General features: G+C 40.8%; 1 protein-coding gene across 1 annotated transcript in view; it reads left to right on the top strand.

Annotated features, from left to right (window-relative positions):
- Positions 1–21,327, top strand: part of LOC127127843 (1-aminocyclopropane-1-carboxylate oxidase homolog 1) — a 36,408-nt gene that overhangs the window by 6,904 nt on the left and 8,177 nt on the right. The window lies entirely within an intron of this gene.

Here is a 21,327-nt window from a genome sequence, read left to right on the forward strand (position 1 = left end):
GGTAAGAAAACAATAGCACAGTTCTGTTGATTTGAAAGTTGAGAAACAGAAATGATATTTTTGGTCATTTGTGGAACACAAAGAGTATCGGGTAAATTAAACTAAGATCCAGAAGTGCTAAGTGAAAGAGTTCCAGAGTTAGTGATTCGCAAACCTTCGCCACTGCCCATGAATAGTTCGTCCGGGCCATTGTAGGGATAATGGAGAGAGAGTTGGTCGAGGTCAGTGACAACGTGGTGCGTTGCTCCGCTGTCGACGATGTAGTTTTGAGATGTGGATGCAGCGTTGACAGTGTGAGCCTGGGGTGGGGGTGGAGGTGCAGGAGTTCTGGGTAGTGTTGGAGGACGAGCATTTGGATGTTGTTGGCGGAAGAGAGGACAGTAGGCAACGACGTGGCCCGTTTCACGGCACCATTGGCATTTACCAAGAAATGGCCGAGCTTGTGGCGGGGGAACCATGGGAGGAGGGCGAAAATGAGTGGAGGGTGAGCGGTTGGATGGCGGCTGGTGGCGTTGCCGATTGGTGCGTGGACGAGACTGTGCGTTCAGGGTTGTTGCCGGTGCGGCCAAGTTGGTTGCTGCAGAGCGGAGTTCGAGTTCCTTGACAAGGAGCTTTTCGTGAAGATCGTCAATATGGATGGTGGTATCTCGGGCCTTGATCGCATCAACAATGGACTGATAGTTACCGTCGAGACCTTGAAGGACAAATGAGACAAGGTCGTCAGCGTCAACCGGTTTTCCGAGCGAAGCGAGCAGGTCGGCAGTCAAAGTGATCGATTGAATGTATTCAGTGATCGACATAGAGCCTTTTGTGGACGAGCGTAGCTTGGCTTTGAGTTGATTAATGTGGCCCTTTGATGGGTTGGCGTAGGTGCGGGCGAGAATATCCCATGCTTCTTTGGAGGTGGTGGCTCGAGTGACTAACGGAGCGACAGAGGCGTCGAGGGTGCCGACCAGAGCGCCATAAAGGAGTTTATCCTGACGCATCCAGGAAGTAAACGCCAGGTTGGAGGTGGTGACGTTGTCGGCAGTAAGAGTTGTAGGCGGAGCAGGGTGGTCGCCGTTGAGAAACTTGAAAAGGTCATAACCTGTGAGAGTCGCCTGAATTTGCGACTTCCAGGTTATGTAGTTGGAAGGGGTAAGTTTTATGGCGTTGGTGAGGTGCACAATGACGAACGGACGAGCGCCGTCGTTTGGGTTAGTAATGGTTGTGGAAAACTCAGCAGCCATGGTATAGGATTTTGGAGAAGGGATAGGTGTCCAAGATCAGCGGCTGATACCATATAAGTTGAGAATATATTGTGGAAGTTGTTACTTTCATTAAATTGAGATTTCCTACTTATACACTGTGAATATGACGGTTTCAGAGATTTGCTAAAATCTCTCCATAAAGCCACTAACATAACTTACAGGCCACGTATTCAGCACAAACTAAGGAACAACATTGACTGAGTTTATTTAAATAAATAACATTAAATGAAAAAGGTAAATACGATTAATTTGATTCTCTAACAGAAACAATGGATAACACAACACAAGATTGTCTAAAATAAAAGATGAACAATCAAATAAAGTAATAAAAAAATAAACATAAGGAATTATTAACACAATTCAGTATAATTGTCACCTACAAGAAATTCACTAATAAAGTAATAAATAGTACATGATAGTCTTATTTGAATTATTTCCGATTCAGAGCCCATTTCTTAATATTACATGTGAGTTTTAATTCAATCTCCTTTTGAATTTGAGATCCCCTCACTTCACTCAAAAATTCTCCCAAATTTTTGTAAGTCTTAATAATAAGAATGTGAACAATTTCACGAATACAACCTAAAACCCTAATTTTACTTAATGATAGAGAATAACACATGACATAGTTTCTACACAGACAAGAAACACACTTTGTGCTTCCACCAGGGAAAGTGATATTTTTATACACTTAATCCTAAAGAAATATTTCCAAAACAAATCATGCAAAGTACTATAACAAAATAAACCATGAAGTTGTTGCAGGTTATAGTTAGTAAGTGTAGTTTTTATCGTCTCCATAGCGACTGTTTGTGTTTTAAAAATCATTTGATAGTTTCTATGATTTTAAGAATGGTATATCAGATGCTTGATTGTTGTGAATACTGAAATGTAAAATAACATAAAGTAAAATAAACTTTGGTGTTTAACCGTTGAGAAAATTTATTGGGGTTAAATTTCATTGACGTATTCTAATGTAGCATCTTTGACCAATAATATGCAATTCTAATAAGCTATTAATATTACCTTCTCAAGCTCTCATCGCAACTCGTATTTAAGTCAACATTAATACAAATCTTGAACATAAATATATGTTTAGACTTTAGTATATCCAATAGATATTGGTTCTAGTAATGACCAATATCTTTCGAATATCAAGTCATAGCATTAAAATGTGTTTTAGGCTGATAATAAAAAAAAGCTTTAAGAATAAAAAATTCATCAATATTAATGCTCAAAAAGAAGACTTATATAGTCTTTTGGTCCTCGTAAGTTAGCGTGCTTTTGATTTTGGTCTCTGAATTTTTTTTTGTTTGAGTCCCTTTATCTCACTTTCTTGTTGATGTTAGTCCCTAACGTTAAAGTTTTGTTAAAAAAAGTCAATGTGGCAAACGTTGCGGACGTGACAATTGTTTTATTATTTTTTTCTTTTGACACCTTTTATTACATGTAGAAATGCAACATAAGGGTTTTAAAAGGAGGGATGAAATCCAAATTTTGAATGATTTTGCAATTTTTTCTTCCTTTCTTCAATAATACCATTACCTTCTTCTTCCTCTTTTCAACGCCATTGCATTCTTCTTCTTCTTCTTCTCATTCGGGGTATAAAACCTATTTTGAGTTGCTGAAGCTAAATGACCAGATGAATAATTCTTTTCTTCTATTCTGTCAAAAAAATGCCGCAACAAAAACCCATAATTAAGGTTGGATATGTTGCTATAATCAACAAGAAGAAATGTTTTGATATGTTGTTAAGATTGAATCCATTTGATTATTGAGTCTGTTGTTAGAAGCAAAAATAGAATTTTTTTGGATATGTTGTTAAAGTTGGATCTATTTGATTATTGGATTTGTTGGTAGAAGCAACAAGAGAAAAAATTTCACCATAAACAAGTGTTGAAGTGTCCTTTATTTGAAATGTTTGTTCTTCCTCTGCACCTTAATTTTGGATTCCTTCTATGAAGGTTGGGGACGGAAAACATTTGGGCTTATATATTCTTATCGTCCTTGTAAGTTAGCATATTTTTTGTTTTAATCCCTAAATATATATTTTTTTGTTTAGGTCCCTAATTCTGGGTTTTTGCTACTACATTTTTTTTCCCTATTTCAGAGTTTTTGCTACTGCATTAATTTGATTTTAGTTCCTAATTACAGATTTGTCTTACTTCATTATATTCACTTCGTTTCAGAATAAAAGATTTTAAACCAATGATGGAACTCAAAAGCTCTTGACTAACATTAGAAATTAAAGTATTTAACTAGCAAGTATTCAATTTTTTACTTCGTATGCCTTCTTTGTTATGACTTAACAGTGGAATAAAATTTAATTCCTGTAATACAACAAGAGAAGTTGTTCAGAAGAGTTTAGTTCACAACAACAATGTATCACCTTATTCCTTAATTTGAGATCCTTTTTAAATTTGCTTTTGTCTCTTTTCATTTCATGGTCTCATAGATATTATTATTGGTTTGCAAAAAGAGGGAGGATTGAAGAAATGAGAGATTGAAATTAAAGGTTGAGACTTTATGTGAAAATAAAAGATGAGTTTGAATTTATTTGGATTATTGGAAAAAAATTGTGGAAATTTAATGAGAGAATGTTGTTTTCTTTGATTCCACGTAATAGAAATGCCACTGAGGTCTTACACAAAGGAAGATTACATTACTAGGCTTCTCTTTTGATATGTTTAAATGTGAACTATTTTAGTTCAGATAATTTAGGATTTCAATTTGATTATTGCACTTTTAACTTTTAAATGTGTAAAATTGCCATGCTCTGATACAACACAAATGGACATAGGCCCAACACAAATGGACATAGGCCCAATACTCACTGAACCCAACAAGGAAATGGAAGGTCCAAGTGAGATACCAGCTACAGCGCCAGCTAAATGCAAAACCAACCCACCTATGTGGATGAAAGATTATGCTTGCTACCAAGGGACCCATAGGAGAATGGATTAATCATTTAATTGTTTATTAATTATGTTATTTTCTTTTACTAGGTTTACTGAAGTTAGTTAGATTGCATGAGGTCATATAAGTTGTACTAGTGAACCTTTTTGGGTTATGTTGAATGATAAGAAATTCTTTTTTTCTCTCTAAATCTATTCCTTCTTCCTTTTTTTGGAGTTGGCACTCACTCGAAGAGTGTGTATTCTGATATTCCATCGTACTACGGTGTATCATTGGTGCTTTCATTATGGACCCTTCTAAACTATTGGGCAACCTTCAATCCAAATTTGATGTTCAATTCACTGACCTTCGTTCATTGCTCAAATCATCCCTCACCTCTCATACAGAGCAAATTCACAACACTCTGCACAATCATCTCCTTGACGTGGATACCAAGGTTGCTAATTTGAAGCTCCACACACCGACGTCATCTCAAGGGTTCTCCGGCGCTGCTTCCCGTACACTAAAGCTTAGTGTACCACGATTTGATGGTTCCAACCCCATCGATTGGATCTTTCAAATCGAGGCGTTCTTCGCATTCCACGACACACCGGACACCGCTCGACTCCAAATCGTTTTGTTTCATCTAGAAGGGTGTGCCGCTGCTTGGTTTCAGTGGGCGATGCGACATAACTTGCTTCCGTTTTGGTCCGTCTTCTTGGAGGCCGTTCGGGACCGATTTAGTCCAACCGCTTACGAAGATGTCGAGGGAGATCTTTCTAAGCTTACTCAAAGGGTTCCGTGACCGATTTTCAGGCCCAATTTGAAGATTTGATGAACAAGGTAACAGGCATTTCGGAACCATTGCTTATCAGTTTTTTATCACTGGTTTGAAACGAAATCTCCGACAAGAGTTGCAATTCCACCGTCCTCCGACGCTGATGGCGGCGTTTGCCATGACACGTGCGTATGAGGCTCGTCTGGATGACAATCCAACGCATGTTAAAAGTTGGTCTCATGGGTCCTCTTCTGCATCAAGCCCAATTTTCCTTAACCCTACACCCGCCTCCACCCATAACCCTTCAACCCAAACACAACACAGAGCCTTGAACCCATACACTAGCCTAACCCAAAAAACCACCCCTCAACCTGCCCTCTTACCCACTCCAAATTCCACCTCCCTTGTTCATTTAATCTCACCTGCTGAAATACGAGACCGGCGTGCAAAGGGATTATGTTTTAAGTGTGACGAAAAATTGGGCCCATCACACCGTTGTAAGAGTAACGTGATGCTTCTTTTGGGTTCGGAGGATGACGAGCCGGAACCGGAAACTGAGGACCACCCACCGGACGAGGTTTCTGGTGACATCTCTAGTTTACATGTTTTATCTAGTCAATTGCAGGGACGTTCTCTACGGGTTACCGACTTGTACAAGCAACATAAGTTTCCCATTCTCATTGATAGCGACAACACACACAATTTCATCAAACCAGCACTGGTTGAGCAATTGGGTATTTCGGTTACGCCATGCCACGTTTTCGCGTAGCAACTGGTTATGGGAATTTTCTGGTGTGTCAATTTTGTTGCAAGGATATGTCCATCCTCCTCCAAGGTATTACCTTCTCAGTGGATTTCTTCGTATTGGCTATTGAAGGTCCGGATGTAGTGTTGGGATTTCCTTGGCTCCAATTTTTGGGAAAGGTTGCACATGACTATTCAGCCTTGACGACGGAATACACTTGGCAGGGTGTTCCGGTGACTTTGGTTAGTGATCCATCCCTGGCTACGAATGTGGTTTCGTTGCACAAACTACAGGCACTGGTGCAGAGCGAGGACATTGCTAGTATGTTTACCCTCACCAATTCACCTACTGAACCTGAGCTATCTGGTATTTTAGACCCTGTTTTTCCTTCCTATCTTCCAGCCCCGGTGTTAGCCCTATTACACCGTTTCTCCCAAGTGTTTTCCACACCAACTGGCCTTCCGCCGCATCGCCCCGTGGATCATCGCATTCATTTGGTTGAGGGCACAAAACCAATTAATGTGCGTCCCTATCGATACCCACGGTTTCAGAAAGCTGAGATGGAAAAGTTGATTCGTGAGATGTTGGATCAAGGGATCATCATTCTGAGCCATAGCCCATTCTTTTCTCCGGTGTTGTTGGTTCACAAGAAAGACGGTTCATGGCGCTTTTGTGTAGATTATCATGCTTTAAATACAGCCACTATTAAGGACAAATTTCCTATTCTCACCATTGATGAGCTTTTAGATGAATTGGGAGGAGCCACCATTTTTACCAAGTGGACCTTCGTACTGATTACCACCAAATCCATGTGCACTCCCACGACACTTACAAGACAGCCTTTCGAACTCATGAAGGGCATTTTGAGTTCCTCGTTATGCCGTTTGGCCTCACAAACGCCCAATCAACTTTCCAAGCCACAATGAATCAACTTTTCTCCCAATATCTACGAAGGTTTGTGATTGTTTTCTTCAATGATATATTGATCTACAGTGCTACCCTTGAGGAACATTTACACCACTTAGATGTTGTTTTTGGCTGTCTATTGCACCACTCTTTTTACGTCAAGCTATCGAAGTGCTCATTTTGTCAAGAAACTATTGACTACTTGGGCCATACTGTCTCCTCCAAGGGGGTTCATGTTGATCCGAGCAAGCTGGAGGCAATGGTTAAGTGGCCAATTCCGTCCTCAGTTAAGCAACTTCGAGGATTCTTGGGTCTTACGGGGTACTATCGCCGATTTATTGCCAATTATGCCAGCATCGCTGCCCCTCTCAAAGATTTACTCCGCCATGATTCTTTTGTGTGGACCTCAGCTGCTACTTCAGCTTTCGAGTTTCTCAAGCGAGCTATGGTTGTTGCCCCGGTTTTGAGATAACCAGATTTTTCTAAGGACTTCGTGATTGAAACTGACGCGTCTAATGTAGGCATCGACGCCGTTCTCATGCAAGATGGCCAACCAATTGCCTTCTTCAGCAAGAAAATTGGCCCAAAGATGCAAGCTACTTCGGTTTACCTCAAAGAACTCCATGTTATCACTGAAGTCGTCCTTAAAAGGTGTCAATACCTCTTGGGTCATTTCTTTGTTGTTCGCACAGATCACAAGAGTATTAAGGGGCTGCTACAACAAGTGATACAAACGCCGGATCAGCAAACATATGTGAGGAAACTTTTGGGGTTTAAGTTCCGCGTAGAGTACAAACCGGGGGTTTCCAACCGAGTGGATGATGCCTTGTCCAGGGTACCAGCAGAGTGGGAAGAGGATGATAATTTGTGTTCTACAACACTTATGGCATTGGTGTAAGACCCTAATTTTGACCCTAAGATCCCTCATGGCATCATAACATTTCTCATTGCAGTTTGCCTCAAGGATCATAGCATCTTGGCTCCTTAACCCTGGGGTTGGGACTTGTGTGAGTTGGTTTGAGACCACCAAGCATGCTTGAATTGTATATTATTGCTTTTCTTCTTTTTATTACTAACCAAAAGCATAAAAATATGGCACTAACTTGTTTTGTTTTGAAGCTCAAGCAGTCATGTGATCCAAGGCTCCTAGGAGGCCCATATGCTCAATGAAATGGCTAGATGAAGATGAAAGAAAGCATGACAATGGTTCCCAAAGCTCTAAATCATCATATATGCCTCCCAAGTATCTCAATTTGTCAATTTGATCAAGATAAACCAAAGGGCTTGAGGATTGTTTCCCAAGGAAACCCTAATTCATTTGTGCATTGACTGTGCCTTGCTCATGAAGCAACCTCAACGTATGATCAAATAAAATAAAGGGAAGTTATTTCATTCATCATTTTATGCATATATGAGCCTATGTGAGTATCTGTTGATGTAATTTTAAGTGTCGGGTTTTTGTTATCGTCTCCACAGGGATTGTGAGATATCACCGCCTTTCGACAGTTGTTTTAATTATTAGCTTAAGGTAACAATGGGGTTTTGGTGTTTGTCACGGTATCTTGCATAAAAGTGTAATAAAATACGGTAAAAGTTTTGGTTTGAATATTTGAGAAATATTGCCAAAGTTAGGGTTCGACGATCACTTTGCATGTATATGTTCGATCAACAAAAATTATAAACTCCTTTAGATGATAAACTATTTCACAAAGTCCTCCCAATGTGTTATCTCTAACACACATTGTGAGTTTTCCCATTTTGATCCATTGTTTATCTCTAACACAATCTATCAAAATGACAACTTTTTGGTTCAACCTTATGGTGAACAAAATCATTCATTACTATCTCTAGCTAACAAACAAGATTGGATGAAAACCTAGGTTAAGAGTTGGTAAACATCTCTCGATCATAAACCAACACAAAGAGTTTTCAATAAAAACAAAGTTTTCACCATATATTCACCATTAAAGAGTTTACAAATGAAGATCCTTACATTTACACACAAAGCTAATGATCATCTACATCTAACCTTGACAAAATGAAGGACTTAGCTACTCATTTTCATGGTAGCTTGTTCAACAAGTTTCGGAAGAAGGTTGATCAACATCCGAGTCGAATAATCGAGATTGGATGGGAATCCACCTTCTTTTTGTGAAAGATTCTTAAGAGATGAAGAGAAATGGTTTCTAGGTCACAAAAGATCCTTAGAGCAATGCTGGAAAATATCTAAAAAAAAGTACAAAAGTATGGAAAGTAAGGTATGGCTCCAAAAAGTAGCCCTTGCTACTTATAGAGCTGCTACTGAGCTGTCATGCTCGCTAGGCGAGCAGAATGGCTCGCCTAGCGAGCCCCTAAATGAGGCACCTGAGGCACCTGCGCCCAGAGAAACAACCATTGCCAGACTGTCATGTTCGCTTAGCGAACAAAACCTTCGCTAGGCGAAGGTCACGCTTAAACCTTCACTCCAGCGAGCTTGAGAGGTTTTGCTACTGGAATGCTCGTTGGGAACTCGCTAAAGGCTCGCCTAGCGAGTGAGTGCTGGCTGCGCTTTTCACCAAGTCTGGACTTGTTCGCCACACACCTCGCTGGAAGCTCGCCTAGCGAGTGTGGTGATGTTTGCCACTGTAAAATACTGGAGCTTTTCGCTGGGCTCTCGCTGGACGCTCGCCTAGCGAGTCCTTCGCCACAGCCCTCGCCTAGCGAGCAAGCTGATGAATGCTTGTATTATTTGATCCCTTTGCCAAATTTCTTGTGTCTTCATTTTCTATTATTTCATGCCTACTTCCTGCACAATAACACACAAATCAAAGGTACCAAGATCGTTTATCATTGTATTGCATTTCATCTAAAACAAAGGTGGTTTCGAACACTTTAGCAAGGAAATGGAGTGAAAGATACCCATATTTGATAGCTCCAATAAGCACTTTTGGGTATCTAACAACTCTCCCCAACTAGATTCTTGCTTGTCCTCAAGCAAAGTATGCCTCTTGAAGGACAAGAAGATTTGCTTTAAGAGAAAGGTTTCTCCGAAGTTGGATAAAACGGCTCAAACACAAGCGAATCAGCAGATATAATTTTCCAACGGTTCGAATAAAATAATACACAAGAACTAAGACTTAGTAGCAATGCGAAATATGTATCTATCTACAACAATATTATCTTGAATGAATCACCCTATCTCTCCTCTTCGAATAAGGATTGAAGAAATTACGCGTTTGCAACCGCGGGAATAATCTCACTCTCTAACAAACAATGAAGAAATCAATTCGATTCATACAATGTCTAACAATTATAAATGGTAATGTGGAAGCACGAAGATCACTAAGGGCTTTTCGGTTGAAGCTTGGTTAGGTTAACAAACAAGGGTCATTTCTAAGGCCATTGAAAACGAAATTGCCGATGCAAAAGAGACATTCACTGTACATTATTCACACATCTCAACTTCGTTCCATTTATTTCTCATTTGAAACCTTCACAACTCTTATTTCACAACTCAATTTTTGTTTTTTCACTATTTTTCTTCCAAGCAAGCATTCATTTTTATTTTCTCTATATTTTTTTTTTCTTTCACATCATATTTACAAAACAGATGTTTCTCTTTTCTATATTTTATATATTTTTTTTTTATGCTTGCTCGGTTTTTCAGGAGTTGTGGCACTTACCGATTCTCATTTTCGTTCTCCCCAACTTATTTCTTACTCACCCTAAGTGAATGCTCTTGACTTTTTACGGCAAAAGAACAATTATCAAAATTTTCCGGGTTTCAAGAAAAAGATTTTTGAAATCTCGCTTTATTTCAAGCTAAGATTCAACTGTTTAAGCTCAAAGGGGTTAACGAATACTCTCTCTGCTCACAGGTAAGTTGTATTTTGAACTGGTTGTGCTCGATAGAAAACAAGTGCCTTGATCATTTCTAATTGCTTCCACATATTCACAATAATAAAAGACAAAGCATGAATCAAATGAATCAACAAAGCTTATTAGAATCCAGCATTTAAGTGTAAAATGGAGGTTTCCTCACAATTTGTGGTTTTAAGTCCTAGATGAAACATTCATTCAATTTTGTTGCAAAAAGACAATACTCAATTACAAAAAAGAGTAAAGTTCTTGGTGCATTCTAAAATTCTAGCCGGAGGTAACCATGTACCTTAGCCTTGTTCACTTGTTTATTTTTATCATTGACATCCAAGCTCGGATGCACCTTCATTGGATACTTCTTTGAGGAGCAACCAATCTAGAAGGTTTGCCACTCAACCAACCAAAAATTTATTAAAACAAACAAAATTTAAAACATAAATAATAACATTAACTTCAAAATTTAAAATTGTTCATGGGGGACAAAACACCCCAAAAGTACATAGCCAAAATCAAAATACACAAGTCTGAAAATACAATCGAAATAAAACATAATATGAAAAATAAAATAACTTAGCCCTCCACGGACTCATAACCCTCATCAGTACCGGCCTCAGAACCGGTAGCCTCATCATCATCATCTCCATCAGTCGCACCAGAAGAAGCACCAGCACCCGCCCCCTCACCAAACACAGGCCTGTCCACAGGCCAGTTAGCGTTAAGCAGAAACTGCTCACGCGTCATCAATGAGTGATCACCGGTGGGGTCACGTCCCTGCAGCTGTAACAGCTGCATAGAATCGTGCATATCGAGCATGGCACGCTGAGTTGCCGCCATCCAGTCCCAGTTGTAATTGCAGACAGCCTGCTGGTAAGGATCGGGTCCGAGAGTAGAAGTACCAGGACCATCAGAAGCCCGGGTACCCTCAGCAGCTGAACTACCTCTAACATTCTTAGCCCTGCAATACTTGGCCACGTAACGGTCATCAATGGGTGGCGGGATCCTTACTTAACCCCTAGAGGGTAGTCTCACCCTCGCTTGCATGCACAAACTCATGATTAGGCAAGGGAAAGCCAGGGGACAATTCACTCGTGCCCCCGCCTTCAGCCCGCTTTCAATCACGGACTTTAATTCCAAAGCAATAATCCTCGCCACATCGATCTGGACGTTAGTGAGGATACAGTGTACCAAGTGTGCCACTGGGATCGGCACTGTAGAAGTGTGGGACTTAGGTTTGATGTTTGTAAGAACCAACAGCAGGATCAGTTGAGCCAAGGGAGTCATGTCCTCCCTATGGTATCTCATGGGAACCCCAGATGGGTTCAGCTCAACTGATTTCCCTCTCAAAAGCAGGGCAGCAGAAATTGCATTCGTATCCCAATGAAGCCTTAATTCTGTGTGGTAGGTGTCTCTCTCCTCGGCTCCCAGTTGGAGCGGTTCACCAAGGACGTGGTTAATAGCATCCCGATCAAAAGCAACAGGACGACCGGACACTCTAGATGTCCATGTAAATGGCTCGTCATCATCCGGAAGTGCGTTCGCATAGAACTCACGCACCGTTGCTATATCGTAATGCTCCAGGGGGGAAATTAACCGATCCCACTTTTTGGTGTCAATCAACCCGGTGAATGTTCGGTTCGTGCCTTCAGGGTTGATGATGAATCTCTTTTCCGGTAGAATTTTTCGCTTCTCCAAAGCAACGTATCTTGCGGCTTGCTTCGGCCCGACAAATTTGTCGGTGTCAAATTGTATTGGTACGGGACGGGAAGTGTTCCCTCCCTTTCTCTTCTTCGAAGCTCCGGATCTGGATTCCATCTGCAAAACATAAAGAGGAAGCAACACAAACACAGAACAGATTAGACAGCAAAACCAGAATTCAAAGTACTATCATGCTCGCTGCTGCTTCGCCTAGCGAAGTGGCAGCGAATGCTCACCCCAGGTTCGCCTAGCGAGTTGCTAGCGAACCTTACGGGTTTTTGGGTTCTGCAGTATTTACAGTGAAATTTTCCCAAAACCCACACTCTCAAGGTTTCAATTTCAGAGCAAAACAATCTATCAAGAAAAGAATCATTCTATGCTATATGTAATTACAAACCCACATGCAAAACCTAAAATTTCCCACATGCAAAACCTAAAATCCCCATTCCCCCAAATTCACCCTAAATGACATGCAAATCAGAAATTCACAAAGTTCAAACATAAAGAAATGGCATTAGGGCAAACCTTAGCAAACAGGATTGATTGAATTTGAAATGCAGTGAGGTTTGCAATGCTTCAGTTTAGGGTTTGAGTGTTTGTGAGAGAAATGAAAAATGAGAGAGTGTGGTGAGTGTTCGTGCGATTGCCTCAGCAGAGTTGTAAAAGAAGAAAATTGTGTTTGGGCCCAAAATGAGTGGCCTGCTGAGAATTTCAATTAGTGCTGTCACGCAGCGCTCGCTGCTGCATCGCCTAGCGAGCAGCTAGCGAATCTGCTCGCTACTGCTTCGCCTAGCGAGCATCAAGCGAGCATGACAACATTTGGCTTTTCAAAAACAGCATTCTTGGTACATTCAGAAAGGTTTTAACAATAGGAATCCCACTACAACAGAACAGAAAAACTGTAAATACTTATAATGTTGGGGTGCCTCCCAACAAGCGCTTGTTTAACGTCGGCTAAGCTCGACGGTGTGATGCTCACAGAGGAGCATCCAAAGGAATAGCACAGCTCTCGCGATCCACATGACCGCCAAGATAAACCTTCAAACGTTGGCCATTAACGGTCCAACTGTCCTTCTTTTCCAGGTCTTCAATGACAATAGCTCCATACTCCTTAACTTCTTTGACCCGAAATGGCCCGGACCATTTTGATTTCAACTTTCCGGGGAATAACTTCAACCTGGAATTGAACAAGAGGACCAACTGTCCGGGCACAAATTCTTTCTTTCGGAGCTTTTTGTCATGGTATTTTTTTTACCTTCTCTTTGTACAACCAACTTGAGTGATATGCGGCATTGCGCATCTCTTCCAACTCAAGCAGTTGCACCTTCCTTTTCTCACCGGCCAAATCATTTTCAAAATTTAAAAATTTCAGAGCCCACACGGCTTTGTGCTCCAATTCGACCGGCAAATGGCAAGTTTTACCAAACACCAATTGAAAAGGAGTTAGGCCAATTTGAGCTTTAAAGGCGGTACGGTATGCCCATAACGCTTCATCCAATTTTTGTGACCACTCTTTTTTCGAATTTGACACAGTTTTTTCGAGGATTCTCTTAATCTCACGATTAGAGACCTCAGCTTGCCCATTAGCCTGTGGGTGATACGAAGTTGCCACTCTGTGTGATACACCGTAATGTTTTAAAATGCTTTCCAACGGTGCATTACAAAAGTGTGACCCTCCGTCACTTATCAACACTCGGGGGGTTCCAAAACGGGAAAATATGTTTTTCTTCAAAAAAATTATCATCGTTTTCGCATCCGCCCGAGGTGAGGCAATCGCCTCAACCCACTTAGAAACGTAATCAACTGCGACAAGCATATACTCGTTACCATAAGAGGGTGGGAATGGTCCTACAAAATCAATGCCCCAACAATCAAATACTTCGACCTCTTGGATGTTTTGGAGAGGCATCTCGTCTCTCTTACCAATCCCACCGCTTCTCTGGCAACTATCACAACTTTGCGCATGAGTATGTGCGTCTTTGAAAATAGTGGGCCAATAAAATCCTGACTGAAGGATTTTAGTGGCCGTTCTCACCCCATTATAGTGTCCGCCGTAAGGCGAGTTGTGACAATGTCAAAGGATGCTTTGCGCTTCATCGCCAGTAACGCATCTCCTTAAAAGGTTATCACTACCCAACTTAAACAAGTACGGGTCATCCCATACGTAATACTTGGCATCCGAAAGAAACTTCCTTTTTTGGTTCGAAGTTAGGTCGGGAGGCACAAAACCACTAGCCTTGTGGTTCGCAAAGTCTGCAAACCACGGCCTAACTTGAACTTTGAACAGTTTTTCATCAGGAAATTCTTCCCGGATTTCCTTCTCTGACGCGGTAACCTCCACATTCACTAAGCGGGATAAATGATCTGCCACCAAATTTTCCGATCCTTTCTTGTCTTTGATTTCAACATCAAATTCTTACAACAAGAGGATCCAACGGATGAGCCTTTGCTTCGAATCCGATTTGGTGAGCAAATATTTAATCGCCGTGTGGTCGGTATACACTACGACTTTAGACCCTATAAGATAAGATCTAAACTTTTCAAGCGCATACACTATCGCAAGTAATTCTTTTTCAGTTGTGGCATAGTTAATTTGAGCCTCATTAAGAACTTTACTTGTGTAATGTATCGCATGAAATTTTTTCTCTTTTCTTTGGCCAAGTACCGCTCCAATTGCATAGTCGCTTGCATCACACATTAGCTCAAAATTTAAATTCCAATTTGGAGCGACTATAATTGGAGCGGTAACCAATTTTTCTTTCAAAGTTTCAAAAGCTTGCAAACATTCATCGGTTAAGAGAAATACCTGGTCCTTAGCTAGCAAATTACTCAAAGGCTTAGCCACCTTTGAGAAGTCTTTGATAAAGCGCCGATAGAACCCGGCGTGCCCCAAAAAGCTTCGGATTCCCTTCACATTCACCGGAGGAGGTAACTTTTCAATCACTTCAACCTTAGCACGATCAACTTCAAGCCCTCTTGAAGAGACTTTATGGCCAAGCACGATCCCCTCGGTCACCATGAAGTGACACTTCTCCCAATTAAGCACCAGGTTGGTCTTCACACATCTTTCGAGCACCCTTTTCAAGTTTGCCAAGCATAGACTAAAGGATCCACCAAATACCGAGAAGTCATCCATGAAGACTTCCATTGTTTTCTCAATAAGGTCGGCAAAAATGGCTTGCACACATCTTTGGAAAGTCGTCGATGCATTGCACAACCCAAAGGGCATTTTTCGGTATGCGAAAACTCCAAACGGACATGTGAAAGTCGTCTTTTCATGATCGGTCGGGTCAACCGCAATTTGGTTATACCCGGAATAGCCATCCAAGAAACAATAGTATTTTTGCCCCGAGAGTCTTTCGAGCATTTGATCCATGAACGGGAGTGGAAAATGATCCTTTCGAGTTGCGGTATTCAACCGCCGATAATCAATACACATTCTCCACCCCGTTGCAACTTTAGTAGGGATCAATTCATCCTTGTCATTTCGGATCACGGTAATTCCACCTTTCTTCGGAACAACATGCACGGGACTAATCCATGGACTATCCGAAATCGGGTAAATCATTCCCGCATCCAACAACTTTACAACTTCTTTTCTTACAACCTCCTTCATGGTAGGATTTAGGCGGCGTTGTGGTTGAGCTACCGGCTTAAAATCCTCTTCCATCAAGATCTTGTGCATGCAATAGGAAGGGCTAATTCCTTTTAGATCGGATAGAGTCCAACCCATGGCTTCTTGATTTTTTTTAGCACATTGATCAAGCGGGCTTCTTCATCATTTGACAAAAGGTTGCTTATGATGACCGGCTTTGCTTCGGTCTCATCTAGGAATACATACTTCAAAGTAGAAGGTAATATTTTTAATTCGATAGGCGCTTTTTCGTCATTAACCTCCTTCTTCAAGTCTTCCTCCTCAACTTCCCACGGTTGTAGTTCGTCTAAACCATCAAGTTCCCTTAAGCATTCCTCCAGAGCTTGCTCTTCTTCAACTGTGAAAACTTCCAATGAGTCGTCAAGAGCTAACTCCATAGGAGATATCTCATGAATATGCTTAGAAACCTCCAGAATTGCCTCTTCGATCACATCGATGCGAAAGCTATCATTTCTATCTTTTGAATGCTTCATTGCTTCGAATAGATCGAATGTAACTTCCTCATTTTGGACTCTCACCTTCATCAAACCGTCATCAACGTCTATCATCATTCGCGTGGTTTTCATGAACGGTCGGCCCAAGATGAGCGGAGCATCATCATCTTCTTCCATATCAATAACAATAAAATCGACCGGGAAAAAGAATTTGTCGACTTTAACCAAAACATCTTGGGCTACGCCATGAGGATGGGTAGTCGACTTATCTGCCAATTGCAACGTCATTCGGATGGACTTAATTTCAATGTTGCCAAGCCTCTTTATAATAGACAAAGGTATAAGATTAATGCTTGACCCTAAGTCAATTAGTCCTTTCCCGACATAGATATCACCAATTTTAACTGGCAAAGTAACTCTTCCCGGATCAACCTCTTTTTTTGGAAGCGTCCTTTGAATAATGGCACTACAACTCGCATCTAGGACGATGGTCTCCGGTTCCGTATACCTCCGTTTTTTTGTAAGTATGTCCTTCATGAATTTGGCATACTTGGGCATTTGCTCCAAGGCTTCGGCAAACGGAATGTTGATTTGTAGTTGTTTAAAAATATCCATGAACCGGGCGTAATGTCGTTCATTCTCCCTTTTGGACAGGGCATGAGGATAAGGAAGGTTTTGGATTGGAGTAGTGCTCACTACCTCCTTTCCCTTTGCAACTCTAGAACTCCTTCATCTAGGCTTTTTCACTTCCTCCCCCCTTATTTCATCACTTTTATTTTTCTCAATTTCCACACTTTTTTTCTTTTCAACTTCACCATTCTTGTCGTTCTTTTCAACTTCTTCCTCCTCACTCCACTCCCCCACTTCACCATCAATATTTTCCTCCAATATTTCCTCCTCATTTTCTTTCTCATCTCTTTTTTTATTCTCACTGATCAACTCCCTCCCACTTCTCATCATGATCGCTTTACAATGTTCCTTAGGATTTATTTGCGTGTTTGCCGAAAAGGAAGGACCGGGTTGTTGTTCCGCGAGTTGCTTAGCAAGTTGCCCAACTTGAGTCTCGAGATTTTTTATGACCGCGTCATTGCTCTTTTGATTTGCCATTGACATTTGCATGAATTGTGTCAATGTCTCCTCCAACTTAGAAGTTACGACCGGCGGTTGTTGAGGTTGATAAGGATTTTGGGGAGGGTTTTGACGGCTAGAAGAACCACCTCCATAACCTTGGTTATGGTAATAGTTACTCCTAGGTTGGAACCCTTGGTTCCCTTGGAAATGTTGTTGTTGATTTTGAGGGTGTGGTTGATAAGGTTGTTGTTGTTGTTGTCTCGGTTGGTAGTCCCTTTGGTTTGCCATGTAGTTTACGTCTTCGAACCCCGGAGGTGGACAGAATTCGGTGTCATGCTCACCTTTGCAAAGCTCACAACAAGCTATTTGTTTAGCTTTAGAAGGTTCTCTCAACTCTTTTATTTGCTGCGTTAAGAGTTCCACTTGTTGTGAGATGAGCTTGTTTTGGGCAAGGATGGCATCGTTCGTCCCAAGTTCAAGCACTCCCGGCTTCTTCAAAGAGTTGCCTCTACTTTGACTCTGAAGATCATTTAGAGCCATTCGATTTATGATATTTGTAGCTTCTTCGGCACTTTTAGACAATAAAGAGCCACCCGAGGTAGCATCCAACAACGTCTTGCAATTTGGTTGAAGTCCATTTTTGAAAATATGGATTTGAGTCAATTCATCAAATCCATGCCCTTTACATTTCCGAAGCATGGATTTGAATCTTTCCCACGCTTCATTTAAGGATTCATTGATTCCTTGTGCAAACACTGAGATGGTCGTCTTGGATTCCATGAACCGGTTATGGGAGAAGAATCTTTCGATGAACTTCTCTTCTAACACGTTCCAGTCTGTCATGACGGCTGGTGTTTGATCTAAGTACCAATCTTTTGCTTTGCCGAGCAAAGCGTGGGGAAATAATCTTCTGAATAACGGTAGCTCCTGAGCCTGATCCACTCCGGCCGCCAATGCTATCTCATAAAATTTTGTGAGAAAAGCAAAGGGATCTTCATGGTCCATTCCGGTGAATGGACTTCCATATAATAAATTGAGAGTTCCCGTTTTCATCTTAGCTTGCCTTCCCGTGTGGTTGGCAAACTGAGCAGTGTTTCTTGGACTGTTTATGCATGGAGTGGAAATGGGCGGTGGTGGTGGTTCCATGGTAGGTATGAACGGTGGTGGATGTATGGTAGAAGAACTTTCTCCTTGTTCTTGACGTTGTCTAGCCTGTTGCCTCCTTCGTCTCGTTTTGCTATTAAGCCTCCTTGCGGTTCTCTCGATCTCAGGATCAAAAAGAAGTTCGTCCACAGGGATTTGCCCTCGCATAAAACGTAAGTTGCACACTAAACCAAACAAATTACAAGCACAAGTCAAAAATTCGAAAGCTAAAACTTAAACAACTATTGCGATGCTCACAATATCAATTCACAATCCCCGGCAACGGCGCCATTTTGTTGATGTAATTTTAAGTGTCGGGTTTTTGTTATCGTCTCCACAGGGATTGTGAGATATCACCGCCTTTCGACAGTTGTTTTAATTCTTAGCTTAAGGTAACAATGGGGTTTTGGTGTTTGTCACGGTATCTTGCATAAAAGTGTAATAAAATGCGGTAAAAGTTTTGGTTTGAATATTTGAGAAATATTGCCAAAGTTAGGGTTCGACGATCACTTTGCATGTATATGTTCGATCAACAAAAATTATAAACTCCTTTAGATGATAAACTATTTCACAAAGTCCTCCCAATGTGTTTATCTCTAACACACATTGTGAGTTTTCCCATTTTGATCAATTGTTTATCTCTAACACAATCTATCAAAATGACAACTTTTTGGTTTAACCTTATGGTGAACAAAATCATTCATTACTATCTCTAGCTAACAAACAAGATTGGATGAAAACCTAGGTTAAGAGTTGGTAAACATCTCTCGATTATAAACCAACACAAAGAGTTTTCAATAAAAACAAAGTTTTCACCATATATTCACCATTAAAGAGTTTACAAATGAAGATCCTTACATTTACACACAAAGCTAATGATCATCTACATCTAACCTTGACAAAATGAAGGACTTAGCTACTCATTTTCATGGTAGCTTGTTCAACAAGTTTCGGAAGAAGGTTGATCAACATCCGAGTCGAATAATCGAGATTGGATGGGAATCCACCTTCTTTTTGTGAAAGGTTCTTAAGAGATGAAGAGAAATGGTTTCTAGGTCACAAAAGATCCTTAGAGCAATGCTGGAAAATATCTAAAAAAAAGTACAAAAGTATGGAAAGTAAGGTATGGCTCCAAAAAGTAGCCCTTGCTACTTATAGAGCTGCTACTGAGCTGTCATGCTCGCTAGGCGAGCAGAATGGCTCGCCTAGCGAGCCCCTAAATGAGGCACCTGAGGCACCTGCGCCCAGAGAAACAACCATTGCCAGACTGTCATGTTCGCTTAGCGAACAAAACCTTCGCTAGGCGAAGGTCACGCTTCAACCTTCGCTCCAGCGAGCTTGAGAGGTTTTGCTACTGGAATGCTCGCTGGGAGCTCGCTAAAGGCTCGCCTAGCGAGTGAGTGCTGGCTGCGCTTTTCACCAAGTCTGGACTTGTTCGCCACACACCTCGCTGGAAGCTCGCCTAGCGAGTGTGGTGATGTTTGCCACTGTAAAATACTGGAGCTTTTCGCTGGGCTCTCGTTGGACGCTCGCCTAGCGAGTCCTTCGCCACAGCCCTCGCCTAGTGAGCAAGCTGATGAATGCTTGTATTATTTGATCCCTTTGCCAAATTTCTTGTGTCTTCATTTTCTATTATTTCATGCCTACTTCCTGCACAATAACACATAAATCAAAGGTACCAAGATCGTTTATCATTGTATTGCATTTCATCTAAAACAAAGGTGGTTTCGAACACTTTAGCAAGGAAATGGAGTGAAAGATACCCATATTTGATAGCTCCAATAAGCAACTTTGGGTATCTAACAGTATCCTCAATCATTCATTCATCAAGATTTGATGTTTGGCTTTGAGAAGTTGATCAGTCAAATCATCTAACTATTTTGAAATCCATTGAGACCTAACTTTTGATGTGTTTGTCAAATCATGATGACCCCAAGATCAAACCTGTTCTTGATAACCATATGAACAACTTTCATGTTCATCAAAAATATATTTGAAACTTGGAAGGTCATCATTCATTTCAAAACATTATAGGTTATTTCGACTGAAACCCTAATTTTGGGTCAACTTCCCAAGGACCTAACTCCTTCATTTTTTATGATTTTGAGATGAGACAAAGTTCATTGGAAATTTTAAGATGTCTAATTCAAATGTTATGTTGGAAAAAAGTTCATAATCCTAAAATAAGTACATGTGATAATACAAAACATTATAGGTCACTTTGGACCAAATCCATTAAAATGTGAAAAAGTCCAACTTCAAGTGCCCATAACTTTCTCATCAAAAATCCAAATGATGCAAAATTGAAGTCCATATTTATTGTAGTGAAAAGATATACAACTTTTATGTTGAAGGTTTTGTCATTTGAGGCTTGCATCATTGAAACCGAAGGGCTTGAAGTTGGTCCTTTTTGGCAAGATTTTCAAATACATGTTTTGTACCTTGAACTTCATGGCTAGTTTTCAATATTTTCCAAACTCCAAATGGATTTTTGTTCAACATAGCTTATGTTCCTTATGTCAAGAACTTTCCAACCATTACTCACATGCCTATGTTTCAATTTTTCAATTGGCATTTTCAAAGAGGTGAATATTTGTGGTCATTTATGGAAACCAAGTGAAATCATCATGCACAAGCTAATGCCTTGCAATATGCATGTCCAATTCCATTTTGCTATTATTTAGAACTCATTTGAAATGGATTTTGGGCCTCACATGCGCCTGTACAGGCCCATGCATGGAGGACCCAAGTTCATGCACACGAGTATGATCACACCTTGCATCAGCTCCATCTATAAATAGAATGCCTTGCCTCACTTGGATCTCAACCTGAAGGCGCCTGAACCTCTGCTGAATTGCTTCCCTAACCTCTCACCAAAGGAATTCTGAAATTTCACT

This window comes from Lathyrus oleraceus, chromosome 1 (genome assembly GCF_024323335.1).
Source record: "Lathyrus oleraceus cultivar Zhongwan6 chromosome 1, CAAS_Psat_ZW6_1.0, whole genome shotgun sequence".
NCBI lineage: Eukaryota > Viridiplantae > Streptophyta > Magnoliopsida > Fabales > Fabaceae > Lathyrus > Lathyrus oleraceus.